This window comes from Vicugna pacos, unplaced genomic scaffold (assembly GCF_048564905.1).
Source record: "Vicugna pacos unplaced genomic scaffold, VicPac4 SAC-SAT, whole genome shotgun sequence".
NCBI lineage: Eukaryota > Metazoa > Chordata > Mammalia > Artiodactyla > Camelidae > Vicugna > Vicugna pacos.
This window is the reverse complement of record NW_027328721.1, coordinates 16190016-16206414: the sequence shown is the minus strand read 5'-3', so window position 1 is coordinate 16206414 and position 16399 is coordinate 16190016.

The window sequence follows — 16399 nt, the reverse complement described above, 5'->3', positions numbered from 1 at the left end:
AATAAAATAAAAATTAAAAAATAAATATATTAACAAAAGAAAAAGAAAAGGTAGTTTCTACTCACCAGACTGGAGGAGGGGACTGCAACCCATGCTTGGTCACACCCCATGGGAAAGCCTGGGGTCAGGATCAGAGGAGAAGGGTGCTGTGGACATGATCTGTCACAGGGTTTCTGCAGGAGGGGAGTGTGAGGCATGTGAGCAGGCTGAGGACTGGCCATTTGAGTAAGTTCATGGGCTCTGGGGTGGAGGGGGTCCCCCAAGAGTCTGTACTTGACTCTGGGTGAGTTGGGCAGGTGGACAGTGGCTCAGTGTGAGCCCAAGTCCAGTGGAGGAGGTAGTGAGTTAGATCTAGAAGGACTCCTTCTGGGGTGGGAGGGCCCACAAGGGAGGCAGGAGGCCAAGTCCAGGTGACTGAGAACAGAGTGTGTCCTGCATAGGGCTGCAGGGCAGATGAAAGCTAGTCTACAGAAGGTGGAAACACGGTCCATACAAGGGCTCAGCTCAGATGTCACCTCCTCAGAGGAGCCTTCTCTGCCTGCACAGTCTACAGGGACAGCCTCCTCCACGCACATCTCCCCAGCAGACACCTGCTCCATTTCCTGCATAGCATTCAGGAACCGGGCCCCTGCTCCGTACCCAGTCATGGTTCCGCTGCCCTGAGGAAAAGCCCTCACAGGAGCCATAAAGCCCTGCATGACCTGGGCCCCACCTCTCTGTCTCCTCTGCCACCACTGTCTCCACCTGGCCCTCTTCTCCTCCACTCCTGCACTCCTGACTTCCCCGAGCCCTGTGTGCTCTCCAGAGCACATGTCCCTCCTAACATGCTGTGTGTGCTCACTGTGTCTAATCCACTGCATGCCTCCCACCCAGGTCAGTATCCAACACACAGTAGGGCTCAGTAAGTAGAGAATGAATGACTCTTACCATGACTGCTGGGAAGACTTTTGTCTGTGGCCTACAGTGATCACAAACCCGTCACACAATCTCTGAGGTCCTACTGTGTGTTGGGTGGGTTCCAGATACCGGGCACAGCAGGTAGTGAAGCAGTCATGTCTCCATCCTCATGCAGCAGACAGCCTGGTGGGGGACACAGAGAAAATTAAGTAAAATATACACAATGTCCGGAGGTGATATGTTCCATGGAGAAAAATAGGGTCAGGGAGGACATTTGAGCAGATTCCTGGAGATGTTTAAGAAGCAGGCGGAGAGAGATCCCGGCTGAAAGAGCAGCCATCGCAAAGGCCCTAAGTGCAAAGTGGGATGTATGTGGAGGGTCTTAGTTATCCGTGTGAGTTCTTAGTCCTGCCTTGAGTATGTATCTTGCTTTTATTTGTAAACCTTGATTTCACCTTTATAGCAAATTAACCTGCATCATCAATCTGCATATTTTAGCCAACTCTGTTTCAGGTGTTCTGGGCACAATGGCAGGCTAACTACTTGGGTTGGTAAAGAATTACCAGCGTCTGAGAAGGGTTTAGGAAAGTTCAATAGAGACACTGCTATAGACAACATCAGGCCACACAGGCAAGAGGTGCCTACACGAGCGCCACGGTTGAGTGTGTGGGGTCTGTTATTGGGGGGGGTGCTGTGCACACAAGGAGGAGGGGGCTGCATGATCAATTCATGCACAGGTACCTGGTTGGTTGTGAGATCTGTCAGGGGCTTCTCTGAACAAAAGGCTTTACCACTTTAATAAGGGAAGGATGTGAGGCCTCTCTTCCTGGGGCAATGAGGTTTCATAGGGTAAACACACAGCAAGAGAAGATGTTTTATAGCTTGTGGAAATGCAGGTGTGCAAAGGTTCCTGCAGTGGGGAGTGGGAGGTAAGGGGCCACTGGGCTCTAGGCACACAGAGAGCCCAGGGGTGAGGGTGTATGACTCTGAAGAGTGCCTGCTGGCTTCACACCAGGGACTTTCTGTGGAAAGAGGAGAATCTAGGTTGTCGGCACGTGTCTACTCAGTGACCTCCCTAAGCCTAGCTCTGTCAGGCACCAGGTGGCTGTGAAATGAACATGAAGGTCCCCACCCTGAGGACCCCAATGAATGAACATCTTGATATCCTCAAGCCCCTTCCCCTGCACCACCGCCCCACCTCATCTGGGTCTCAGGCTTTGACCCTGACATCAGTGGCAACTTCATTCCCTACATCCAGCTCCTCTGGACGTCTCTGTGATGAGCTGTTCCATGTCAGCAAGCCCCAAACTGAGCTCAGCCTTTACCCCATGATTGCTTCCTCCCTGTGAAGCCCCTCGTGAAGGAGCCACCACTAGCAGGATCCTACATCTCTGAGGCTCTGCCTTCCCCACCCCTCCGATGTCTCCCAGCCCATGATCCCCTCTGGAGGTCCCTATTATCCTCTCCCTCCCACTTCAGTCTTGGGCTGCACACCAAATCCCTCTTCACAATCTCCCACAAGACAGGTCCAGGTCCACTTGGGGACACTGAGGTGACACAGGCGGGTGTTGCTGGGAATGAAGAGCAGGATACTGTAGAAGAGGAGAGAAAAGGGCTCCCAATCCACCAGAACACACGCTAAAGTGGTGGCATCACAATGCAGCCACGCCCTCTGCTCCCCCAGGGTGCCCTGTGTTTCCTGCTTTGGCCTAGGGGACTCCCCCCCTCACTCTCTGTTAGAGGGGTGCCATTTCATTCATTCACACCCTCATTAACCATGTACATGGGTCCTGCTCAGTGCCAGGCCTCAGCTAGATGACAGCTCATCCTTGGGGACACAGCTCAGATCTCACCTCCTCCATGAAGCAGTTCTGGATTCCCACCCCCCTTGAAGCTCCCCTGGCCTCAGTTGGGACCACTAGGGCTGTGACCACACTGATTACATCCAAAGTCTGTGATCTCTGTGAAAGCCCTGGGCCCAATGTAGAAAGAGACTCAGAAAAATGGGGCCAAAATGGGCTAAGAAAAATGTTACTAGTTCTCTATTACAGAGAAGGGCACTGAGCAGAGAGAGGGCAGTGTCCAACCAAAGCCACAGAGGAGGGTCTCAGTGAGCCCTCCCATGGCCCTGTTACTAGTTCTCTGTTACAGATGAGGACACTGAGCCACAGAGAGGGAGCAGAGCCCTGCTATAGCCTTGGCCCCATGGCCTGTGTCCTTTATGACTAGCTCCATGCTGCCAGTAGGGGTGTGGGCCTGGAATGGACGTTGAAAGCAGCCTGACCCCCAGGCCCCCTTCATACACAAAGTCAGTCTCAGGAAACACCCCTCAAGACCTACCCTATACCACTGGGATTGGGACCTGATTGCTGTTCCTGGAAGCTGGCTGGGCTTCTCTGTGAATTGCCCCAGGAGATGCTTGGGACAGCCACAGGGCCCCTGAGGCTTCCTGTCACCAGCTGAGCAGCTCTGGTCCCCTTGATTGTCCCTGGCCCAGGCCTGATTACACGAGGTTTTGGCCGGGTAGCCAGCTGTGGAGATGAGGAAATGGGGGCAACATGCAGGTATAGGCAGAGGTTCAGATATTCACTCAACAATCATTGATTCAGGCTTTGCAGTGTGGCTGGTCTGGACCCAGGCCTGGGTGTCCAGTAGTGAATACAGTCAACCCCTTGAGCCTTCTGGGAAAGCAGTCCTCAGAGAAACGGGCCCTCAGTGCACCCATCCTGCTCCCCATGAACAATCACACTGAGATGAGGCTGCGGCCATGGGTCCCAGTGGAGGATGAAGGGAGGAGGAAAACCCAGAGTGGGCACTGACCATGAGCCTGGACACTGGAACCAGATGACCTGGGCTCTGTAATCTGGGGTGGTCACCTCAGCTGTTCTCTCTCTGCCTCAGTTACTTCTGCAGAAATGGGTGATAATGCCTGTCCCTGACCCACAGATTTTCGTGAGGAGTCAGTGAGCTTCTCTAAGGCGTGTAGGACAGTGCTTGGCTATGGGTCAGGATCCTGCTCACCTCACAAGAGTCTGTCCCACTTTAAAGATGATAAAGCCAAAGCTAAGGGGGTTATGAGACCAGCCTGGGCTAGCCCCCTTCTCATGGTCTGCTGTCCAGGTCTCCTGCTTTTATATCATACCTCTGTCCCCATATCCACCCAGCAAAGTAGGTGCTGAAAATCTGAGCAAATCAGAGTATGAATGGAGGCACACCCTCTCCCCATCTTGGGCTCTTGGGGTGGTGGGCAGGTTGGGGATATCGGGCTCCTCCAGACTGTCCAGGAGGCCCAGCATGTCGGTCACCTCATTTCCACTCAACACGGAGTAGGTGTGTGTCCAAGGGCCAGAGGGCGCTGGAGTAACCCAGGGTGGGTGGATGCTAGGTAGGTGTGGGAGGCACAGAGTGGCCCCTGGAAGACAGTGTCTAGGCAGCCAAGGTGCGATGAATGAGGGTCCCCAAAAGGGGCAGAGGACAGAGTCCAGCCTGGACACCACCCCCTGCTGGACCCTGATCTGGGGTGAGAATTGGGACAAGCCAGGGCCCCGCTGGGACTCTACATCCAGCAAAGAGGTGAGGAAAAGTTAAGGAGACCGTGCTCCCTGTGTGAGGGTGCTGCTTCCAGGATCCTGGAGGTTCCTTAGACCCTTGTGAAGTGGCTGCTGTTTCCAGCCCCATGTGGGCAGAAGAACTGAGGCAGGGAGGACAGAGTGACTCAGGACAGAGCTAGGATTCATCCAAGAGTGTGTGCTGAGCCTCTTGCTAAGAGCAGCCTCTGGGCATCATGGACTCAGGAAGTGCCTTGTCGTCCCTCTTAAGGCTCCTTGCATGTTAGGCAGGAAAGGTCCCAGTGCCCATACCTGGGCCTCTCTGGGTGATTCTGACATGTGGGATCATGATGGTCCTGGGAAAGGAGAGAGAATGTGGGCTGGGCGTCAGGTCTGCATCAGACCCTAATGATGCGCCTAATGTTGTGTGACCTGGAAACTCCCTGACCTCTCTGTGCCTGGCTTTCCAGCCCTGACTCAGAGGACTGCTGTGCTTGGCACACAGTAGGACCTCAATCAAAGGAAAAAGCCAGCCCTTCCCCAGGAACCTCTCCTCTTACATTCCCAAAGCTAAGCCCATGTTCCACACATCACCAGAGCTGAAACTTGACACACAGGGCAAGTGAAATCCAGCAACTCCTCCCTCCTGCCTGAGGCCCTTCGCTCCTCAGTGACAGTGGCTCAGAGCAGGTCTCTGCATCCCAGAAGTCTGAACTGAGCCTTGTGACCTGGAGGATTCCCTGTTCCACACAACTTTGTTTCCAGGTCCTTCCAACAAGACACAAGAGCACCTGGTCTGTGTCTTAGCTGCAAGGTCCTCCCTTTGCAAATTGCCCCATCACATCCGGGCTAGTTGATGTGAGTTCCAGAGCACATGACCATCCAAATGATGACTTCAGGGAAACATCCCTGCCCACACTGCACTCTTCAGAGCCCACCTTCTAAAATAAGGGGTAGTGACCCACGGTTGTGCACACTTTTATCAGAACACAGCCCTCACCCAACCAACATTGGAAACACGTGAGAAGCAGAGATTCCCAAGTGCCTGGACCCCTGTCATCCAGAAAGCAGAGGGTAGGGTAACAGACAGAAGGGGAGAAAGTACTTTCAGACTATATATCTGATAAGGGGTTAACACTCAAAACATATAAAGAACTCTTACAATTCAACAGCAAAAAAAAAAAGCAATGTGATTTAAAAAGTGGGCAGAGGAACTGAATAGACATTTTTCCAAAGAAGGCACACAGATGTCTAACAGGTACATGAAAAGGTGCTCAACATCACTCACCATCAGGGAAATGCAAATCAAAACCACAATGAGATGAGATACCCCCTCTCACCTGTCAGGGTGGGTGTCATCAAAATATAAGAGACAACAAGTGATGGTGGTGGTGTGAAGAAAAGGGAAACTTGTGCAATGTTGGTGGGAATGTAAATTGGTGCCATCACTCGGGAAAAGAGTATGAAGGCTCCCCCAAAATTTAAAATTAGAACTTCCATATGATCCAGCAAGTCCACTGCAGGGAATATATCCAAAGGAAATGAAATCACTATGTCAATGAGACAACTGCACCCTCATGTTCACTGTATCATTATTTACAATAACCAAGACATGTAAACAACCTAAGTGTCCATCAGCAGATGAATGGGTACAGAAAACGTGATGCATATATATGTATATAAAATGGAATCTTATTCAGACATTATAAAAGTGAAATCCTGCCATTTGTGACAACTTGGGAGGACCTTCAGGGTATTATGCTAAGTGAAATAAATAAGACAGAAAGACAAATACCTATCATCTCATTTATATGTGGAATCTACAAAATAAACCGAAACACATAGAAACAGATATCAGGTTGGTGGTTGCCAGAGGTGAGTCAGGGGATGATTGAAATTCGGAAAGATAATCAAAATGTACAAACTTCCAGTTAGAAGATAAACAAGTCCTGGGGACATAATGTACTGCAAGGTGGCTGTAGTTAACAGCACTGCATTGTGCATTTGATAGTTAAGAGAGTACCTCTTAAAATTTCTCATCACAAGGAAAATAGTGTGTGACTATGGGTGATGACAGACGTCAGGTAAACTTAATGCACTGATCATTTCACAATATGCACATGTAAAAAGTCATTATGCTGCACACCTAAAGCCAACAAAGTTATGTGAAAACTGTATCTCAGGAATACTTATGTCAGGAAGCGGGGGTGCGAGACTGGACTACCTACTGCAGGAGCTGTCTTTGCCCTCCAACAGCAGAGGGTGGTAGTTGTGACAGGGACTGTAGGTCCCTCAAAGCCTAGAATGTTTACTGTCTGGACCTTCACAGGGAGAGAGTGCAGACCCTGCCCTGGAAGACAGTGGTCATGGCAGCAACAACGGCCTGCCTGTATGCAGGCTCAGCCCAGACAGCTCCTGTGCTCTGCTGTCACCGCATTTACTTCCCTCCACACCCTCAGAGGGAGAGGCTTCAAAGTTCTCATTTTACACGTGAGAAAACTGAGGCTCATTTGCTTTGAATTATTGACAAAGTGGTGGGGGAAGCTTTGAACTCCAGTGTTCTGACTTCAGAGCCACATCTCAGTCCTGATTTTTAGAAGGTGGAGGTCCAGGCACTGGGGACCCTCCACCTTCCTCACTTGTAGTCGTACTCCAGGGCTGCCACCCCCAAGGCGTCTGGGTGAACACATTTAATCCGCTTACTCTGCACCAGCTGAGCCCTTGGCTGCCAGTCTGTTGTCACTGCCTGAAACCAGCTGAGGTTTTACAAGTGAACCATCACCCCCTGCCAGCCCACCTGCCCTGCCATGTGGGGCAGACCCCTCCTAGCCTGGACATTCTAAACCCTTAGCTCACACATTTGCACAACTGCATCAAAAGGGCCCTACTCCCTGTGTGGGGATATCGACAAGGGGAAGGGAGGGGAGTTTGGGGTGGCCGATTACTGTGAAGGTGACACATGACAGGAACATGTTCATGTCCATAATGGCACTCAATTTGAAGCTAAGAACATGGTCACAGCGAGGGGTAAAAGCTGAGAGGCTACAAGGCTGCCTAGAAAGGGGCTTGACTATTTAATTTTAAATGTGTAATTTAATTTAAAAATTAGCCCCCTGGGTGATAAGAATTTTCCCCTAAGGCCAGAATTGGCCACCTGACCCCTGGGAACCCCTCAATTCCAGGATGTAATCATCTGAGCATGGAGGGGGCTTAAATTGGAGTGCTGTCCTCTCAGTCATGGTGCACATGCCCACGTGTGCACCCATGATCTGCAGTGCTCACACATCAAGGAGGTCCAGGTCATAAGAAAGGGATGACAGACTGTGAGGTCACACGTGTGCCCCTGCAGGGGTGAATGTTGTATAGAGAAGAGCCTCCCACTCTCACCTCCAGGAGGGGTGCTGGAGGGAGCAGGACTCCTGAGCCCCTAGGGTTAGCAAGCATCCTGGCTGAGGGTGGGGAGGCTGTCCACTCTGAAGTCATAGGTCAGATGGTAGATTGGGGTCCCACCCCCACATCTCACCAGTGAGACCGTCTAGTCTGTTTTCTCTGTAAACTGGAACCCAGTCACCCTCACCCTCAGAACTGGGGGCAGCCTGTGTAAATTACAACACAAAGCCCTGGGCTGTTTCAGGTGCCCGGGGGTGTCCAGCCCCCCTAGGCCCGGCAGGTGGGAGAGGAGAGGTGTGGGTTAGCAGGTGTGACAGCAGAGCTGAGACTTGGCTGAGTGCATGCACTCTAATATCCAGGAACTGGGAGCTACCAGTAGCAAATCTGTTCACTGAGGCCATGTGTACTCTCCCTTGTCATTTACAATCCCCTGTTTGAACAGAGGCCTCTGGAGTCTATTAGCCACATTGTTGCCTGTCACCTCACTGTTGTAGTTCCAGGGTCTCCATTTAGCCAGCTTGAAGGAATAGTCAAACTTTTTCTTAAAACCAGTGACAGAAAACCAAAGTGGCTTAAAGAAGCAAACAGGGCAGGAGAGAATGACTTACCTAACTGAGACGTCCAAAGGGAGATAGCTTCAGGCAGGTCTGTACCTGGTGCTCAGTGACAACAACAGAAGTCATCCTTCCCCACCTCTGGGCTCTGCCACTGGTGACATCTTCACATGGCTCTGCCTTTATGAAAGCAAGATAGTCACCAACTGCCACAGTCTGACATCACCACCCCTCAACTCCCAACTGAAATAGAACTTCTCTGCTCCCAGGATTCCAGCAACTAGGCCTGACCTCCGTGGAGCCTGATTGGGCTGGTGCCCAGCCCTGAGCCAATCACAGTGGCCAGGGAGGATGGAAAATGCTGATTGGCCAGATCAAGGCCATGTGACCATCCTCTCCAGGAAACCTGTGGGCTGTTCACCTGTTTCCAGCTTGGGAGAGTGTGATGTCTCCCAGAGGATCCTGCTTCTAGCACAACCTGCTGGTGGCACAATGAGCTGGAATGAGCCTGTCTGCTTGGTGAAAAGTGACAGGTCACTTAGTGGTTCCTTGCTCCAGGGAGGGAGGCATGTCCACACAGTGTTGGGGCTTCAGAGCCAGAATGTAGTAGAAAAGCCTCCTGGTCTCCCAAAAGGTGGGAAAGTGAGCAGTGACACTAGAAAGGCACTCCTCTCTGTGGCCCTTGGCTTTCTCCTCGTTACAGTGGAGAGTGCAGTGCTGCCCCTGACAGCCCACTTCCCTGCTGGGAGGCCTTTGAAACAGGTGGAGAGTGCTTGGAAAAGCCCATTTATTCTGAGGAACTGTTATTGCTCCTGGTGGGATCATTATTTTCATGTCACTTGTGAGGTTGGCCCTGAGGGGTCCCTGATCTGGAGGCACAGACACCCACAGAAACTTGGCCCAGTATTGCTGTTCATTCAACAATGACTTACCAAGCACCTACTGTGTGCCAGATTCCCAGGGTAGAGCAGTGATGTTGACAGCACAGGTCCCTGCCTCACCTCATCTCTGCATCCCAGGTGGGGTCACCAGAGTGGGAGTTCAGGAAGCAGAGGACGTGGCCGAAGCCTTGTGGGAACCCCTGGGTTTTTCTCTGTGCTGAGGGCACTAGCAGCACACCGATTGTGGGACTCAGTACCCGCAGGACCCAGCATTGATGGGTAAAGGAGAGGGGCATTTCTACAAGCCCATCCTCACTAACCCCAGGCTCTGGAGGGCAGCTCCAGTCTGCTCAAACCCAGGGGGCATCTTCTGCCATCCTGATCACCCTCTGGTATTACTCCCCGCTCAGATGCAATTTTCCCTGTGGCAGCTACACTCAGAATATGTGTTTGTTTCTCTCCCTTGTGGTTAAGTGGACTTCAGATGCATGATAGCGATGGAGTGGCTAAGCCTCTGGGCAGATTGCTGGGTGACCCGTGGAACTTGCTGCACATGGTGAGCTCCCTTCTGCCAACCAATGGGCCAGGCCCCACCACTGTTCTGTCTGTTCTACCTCACTTAATCTGCACAGACACTCTGTGCGGGACATCCTGTTATTCCCCATCTCTGCTGACCTTGGGTGGACAAAGCTTGGGTTTGAGAAAGTTGTCCAGGTCACATGGTTGACAAGTGGGGAGCTGGGGATTTGCACCCTGGTCCCAGGAGTCTGGATCATGGAAAGGCCTGGGTGGGGCAGCTTATTGCAAAGGGAAGTCCTGCCCATGAGAGCCTCCCATGAGAGCCCACCCAACAGCACATCTAGCAAAGTCAGCATTTCCTGGACCAGATGGACAGAACCTCAAAACTTCTTTGTAGATTGTTTCCATGTTCATTTGCAAGCACAGAAAGGCCGCAGGCCAGGGAAGGATAAGGCCAAGAGTGTTTTCATTGGGGAGAGTGAAGGACAAGTGTGAAGACACACAGCACTCCCAGCAGCCCTCTCGGCAGAGAATGCCACTGGGTGAGCAGCTACCGTGACTACCTACCATAACCCTGTGAGGTTCATGCCTGTACAACTCTGCCTGTGAGAAGAGCAAAGTGAAGCTCAGAGAGGTGTGGGGACATTCCAAAAACAAACAGATAAGGTGGGATCATCACCACCATGCCATGCTGGGACAGACAGTCACCTGTCACACTGCTCATGCATGGCCTGCTGGGAGTAGTGAAGGCCTGATAGGAGCACAGGAACACTGTGGTGAAGGTGATGTTTCTACCTGGGACAGCTGGTACCGGGGACTCTAGCTGGTTCTTCATTGTGCCTGCTTTGAGTGTCAGCATGTTGTAGCCTCATGTAGGGGAAGGGCTGTCTCCTTTCCATACCGGTGCAAAAGGAAGAGCATGTACACACTGGCATCACCATAGACCATCGGCAGGATCAGGATCTGGAGCTCAGAGCAGAAACTGCCAACACCTCAGGAACTGGTGCAAGAGGAGGACCTGAGTGCCCCTGAAACATTTCTAGTTTTAAAAACATACTTCACTAGGGGGAAGTGATAAAACAGTTGATCCCTTCAAAATATTCTGTTATCCAAGGAAAAATAGCACCTCAGCATTGTAAGAGGATTAACTCAGTCGTCATCTATATATATCTATATCACTATAGGTTTGAGAAAACAGAGTGTTAGGAGTTACAAAAGGGTCTCAAGATCATGCAGGTCAGAACTGAGAACCATCCAAAGCATGTGCTGCATGATAGCCTCTCTAAGCTACCTGAGGCTTGGTCTGCTCCTCACACAGGGCAGATGGTTCTGAGAAAACCACACTCCTTAGGGGACCCCAGGGAGTTGACAGAGTTGAGTTTGGGTTCCTGGTCATCTTCTACGTCTGGAATTTTGAGATTCTTCTGCACCTGTCCTTCCTCCAGAACAGAATCTGATTCAGGCGGGATTCCAAGGACTGAGGCATGTGCCAGGCAAGAGAGCAGGCATAGCTGGATGAGAGCATCACCAGTGCCATTAAAAAAGAGTCCAGGGCACTGAGATTTCCAGTGATTTAGCATCATGGCTGGGAGGGGTCATGTGTTCTACAGTAAGTTCCGAGTATCCTGCACCGACCTCGAGGACCTGCAGGGGGCGCACGAAGCCAGCGTGTCTTAGGTGGCGGTGCGTATGCGCAGTCCGCGTCAGCAGCCAGCGTCTTCCCTGGGGGCGGAGCTTGCTTTCCTCAGGGCTGAGCGGGTGGCGCCAAGGAGGCTCCGGGACACCGCTGCCTGCGTGTCTGCGGGAGGATGCTCCCCGCTCTCTGTCTGAAGTTACTCCGGTTTCCCACAGCCTGAGCTCGCTTCCTGCTGGGGTGTGTGTGGACCTGACCGAGCTCGGGCCCCGGCCAGCAGGGCAGGAAGGGACGGGTGCGCTGGCGGGCCCTCTTCGACTATTCTCCTCGCCCGCCGGGAGCGGGTGAGTGTCCGTGTCCATCGGGGCCGCTGGGGTGTCCGCGCCCCTGGTCCTCACCGCCCGGGTCCCCCCTTCCTCCGTGTGAACGGAGGTGTGTACACCAAGGGTCAGAAGCGGGGACGCGGGTGTAATGGGAAAGGGGCTGAGAAAGTACTGAGAGTTAAAGAGAAGTGTGTAAAATCACATTATGTTAATTTTTATATTTTAAGTGTGTCAAAGTCAGAGTTTATCATGCTTTTACTTTCTTGTCTTTAAAGGAATGCAATCATTTAGTTTACACTTAAAATTTGCTTCTCAGCTTATCTCATTTTCAAGTCAAAATACTGCCACGGTTGACATTTTCTCATAATACAGTGACAATCTTAAACATGTGTGAATATAAACTCATTGAAAAAATCTTGCAGTGTTCCATGGTGAGTTGTCTTGTTAAAAATAATATCCAGGCCATTACTAAATTATTACAAAAATATAAATTTTTTGGAGCACTTTTAGAAGTTCCACACACAGTGGTATTTTTAAAACACCAACCACTGCATAGTGCTTAAGATCATTTAAGATGAAATATATTAAAACCTAAAACTTTAGAATACTCAAAAGGCAGGATAATGGCTGCTTTTTCATTGCAAATACATTTTTTTCTTCATAAGTGCAAAATACGAAGGTATTCAGCTAAATTTTGTATATCTTTATTCAAAAGGTTAAATTAGAATATAATCTCCTTATTTTTTATTTTAAGGCTATTTCCCATAAAAATTGGTATTTTTATCTGTAGGACCTTAATTGTCTATTCATTTGTTTTTTTCTTTTGGTTTATTTTCTTTAACAGAGAGTGCATTCTTGTGTCTTGTTAGAGTTTTTAATTCTCCTAACTTATTCCAAGACTTTCTGACACTGATAGTAAATAATGGGAGAGGCCTTATAGTAACTGTGCATCTTTTCATGTAGTCAGGACTTTTTTTTTTTGGATAACTTTCTTTTTTACAATTTCCACTTGGTTCACAATATTACCCCATTATGACAACTCAATAAAAAATTGTAATCTGTTTACACCAAGACACTTATGTCAGCACAGTGCTTTTGCTGATATGATTTTACATTAGATTATAATATAATATTTGATTTGATTTACATATAGACTAATACCTATTTTATATATTTACACACATACATGAATATCTGCTAAATGCCATTAATTTGCATGGGATGGTAGCTGATAACATGTGATCTTTCTGACCATTGGCTATTCTTATGTGTGTCTAACGTACTTCTTAGAACAGATACTAGAACATCACACCTCTCATTATACAGTATTTTAAAGGTTATATTTTATTTTACTTATTTTTAAACATTTTTTATTGAGTAACAGTCATTTTACAATGTTATGACAAATTCCAGTGTAGAGCACAATTTTTCAGTTATACATGAACGTACATATATTCATTGCCACTTTTTTTTTTGCTGTGAGTTGCCACAAGATCTTGCATATATTTAAGATTCCACACATGAGTGATCTCACATGGTATTTCTCTTTCTCTTTCTGTTCTGCTCCACCTAGAATAACATTCTTCAGGAGCATCCATATCTCTGCAAATGGCGTTATGTAGTCATTTTTTGTGGCTGAATAGTATCCCATCATATAAATATCCCACATCTTTATCCAGTCATCTGTTGATGGACATTTTAGGCTGTTTCCATGTCTTAGCTGTTGTAAATAGTTTAGAAAAATCAGCTGAAAACCTTATGGGTGTTCCCTTGTAACTCACTCTTTGTTTTTCTCTTGCTACCTTTAGGATCATTTCTTTATCCTTGAATCTGGCTATCTTGATTAGGATATGCCTTGGTGTGGGTCTGTTTCGGTTCTTCCTGCTTGGGACCATCTGAGCCTCCTGTGCTTGGATATGATTCCTTCTTTAGGTTTGGGAAGTTTTCAGTCATGAATCCTTCCCATACCTTTTCAATCCGCTTTGTTCTTTTTGCCCTTCTGGAACTCCTATTATGCATACATTGGCACAGTTTATATTACCCCATAGGTCCCGTATATTGTTTTGTTTTTCATTTGTTTTTCTCTCAGCTGTTCTGATTGGGTGCTTTCTGTTGTCCTGTCTTCTAGGTCACTTATTTATTCTTCTGTATTTTCTTGTCTGCTTTGCACAGCCTTTAGGTCAGCTCTCATCTCAGCCAATGAGTTTACTAATCCTACCTAGTTCTTCTTTATAGTTTCTATTTCATTTTTGATACATTTTACATACCTAAACACTATTTCTTTAAGTTCCTTCAGTACTTTGATCACTCTTTTTTGAAATCTTGATCTAATAGACCATCAATGTCTATTTCTTTGTTCATGCTTTCAGGGGATTTCTCTTGATCTTTTCATTGGGAGTGGTTTCTCTGCTTCTTCACATTGCTCATATCTCTCTGGCACCGTGGCTTAAGGAGTAGCAGTTACCTACTTATCCTGGAGATGGTGTGCCCTTAATGATTTTATCGAGAGGTCTTTGTGTCTTTGCCCTGCTTCATGAACTGAGCTTGCTGTTTCATAGGCCTTCTGTTGGCACCCTCATCTGTGCTGCTCTCAGTGGCTGTTGGCCAGCAGATTGTGCCCCTCCTAACACTAGGTCAGGAGCTGAGATCTTATCCAGTGGGTGGGCAGGTCACTCCCCCTCCTGATGCCACAGTCAGATGCTGTGCTTGGGGGGAAGTAGGTGGGCAGATCACACCCCATCCCAGCACCATGGTCAGGTGCTGTGTTCCTGCCAGGAAGGTGGGTGGCTGCCCACCTGCCCTCTCCTGGTGCTGGTCGCTCCGCTGCTCTGTGCAGCTGCCTGCTCTGCCTCGGGTAGGTGGTCTGTAGGTGGGCTCAGGGAAGACCACGGAACAGCCCCGCCTACACTCTGTGCCAAATCTGAGTTCCTTGTTTCCCTTGGCAGCACAAGTTCTCTGAGGTGTCAGGATAGAAAAATCCTCTCTGCCTCGGGCCATAAACAAGTCTCAGTCCTACCTAAGAGGTTGTGGGGCCCCCACGTGCAGATTCAGGTCTCAGCCCCGTCCCCACCCGGGCACTAGGCACAGGAGGAGATGGTAGCTGTGGCTGAGCCCTGCCTCTCTTCTTGCGAGATGTGCCAGTAATGGCACAGGTCTGAGAGACAAAGGCTTCAGCACCCCTCACCCCAGGGCACATGCTTGTTTATAGTTTTGTTTACCTTCTGGGTTAAAATTTACCTGACAATGAAATGTATAAATTAGGCTTTTGAGGTTCATCCTTGTATCAGTAGTTGATTCTTTTTTATTGTTGAATTGTATTCAATTGTTTGAATATACTATCATTTGTTTTATCCATTCTCCTACTGATAAATACTTAGGCTTTGGATATCTTTTTTTGCAAGCAAACTTTTTTTAAAAAATGCAAATATAATATACATGCTTAAATGTGAACATATCTTAAGTATACAGCTCAGTGATTTTTCACAAAGTAAACACATCTATGTAACCTTCATCCAGTCAAGAAACAGAACATTGCTGTTCCACTTTGGGTTTCTTCCCAGATACTATGGCACCCCTTTGATGGATTCACCATCCTAAATTCAGCCACCATGGATTGGTTTTTTTTCCTTTGAAATTTTTAGTCCCGTACATTCCACTCAACATTACGTAAGATTCATCCACTAGTGTTTTCTGTAAACTAGTATATTTATTTTTATTGCTTTAAAGTATACAACTTGTATGCATGTGCCACCACTTATGGTTATGTATTTATTGTTGACAGGTGTTTGGGTCATTTTCTATTTGGGACTATAACAAATAGTGATTATGAGAATTTTCTGGATGTCCTTTTGTGCTCAGATGTAGAAGCTTCTGAAGGGTACACAGGAAGTGTGTGTGTGTATGTATGTATATGTGTGTGTGTGTACATATATACACACAAACATATACATATATAACTTTCATTCAAAAAGCCTACTTTCAAAGTATTTGTAAGAATTTATATTCCCACTGGCCATGTGTAAGAGTCCCCATTGCATGTTACCCTCACCAATGCTTCATATCACTTAACAACTAACTATTCTAGTGGATGTCTAATGGTGTTCCAAGTGTGGTTTTAGTACGTATTTTTATTATTACTAAAGAGCTCAGCCACTTTTCATAGCTTATTTGGATTTTTCTTTTTGTGTGTGAAGCACCTGTTCAATTTCTTTGCACATTTTAATATTGAGGTTTTGCCTTTTTCTCCACTGGTTTTTGTTCTCTATATGCCCTAGATACAAGTCTTTTGTTGGATATAGACATAGCAAATATATTTTCCCACCATGTGGCTTTTCACTTTCTTAATGGTATCTCTTGATAAAAATAATTCTTAATTTTACTGAAGTCCAACTTAAAACTCTTCTTTTATGTTTAGTGCTGTGTCCTGTTTAAGAACTCTTTGCCACTTCAAAGTCATTAAAATATCTCCTACACTATTTTCTAGATGCTTTATTTTGGTGGGGGATTAGGTTATTTATTTTAATGGAGGTACTGGGAGTTGAACCCAAGACCTTATGCATGCTAAGCACACATTCCACCTGAGCTTTACCCTCCCCCAGATGCTTTGCTTTTTGTTTCAAATTTATTAGATTTATAATCTATCTAAAATTACTGT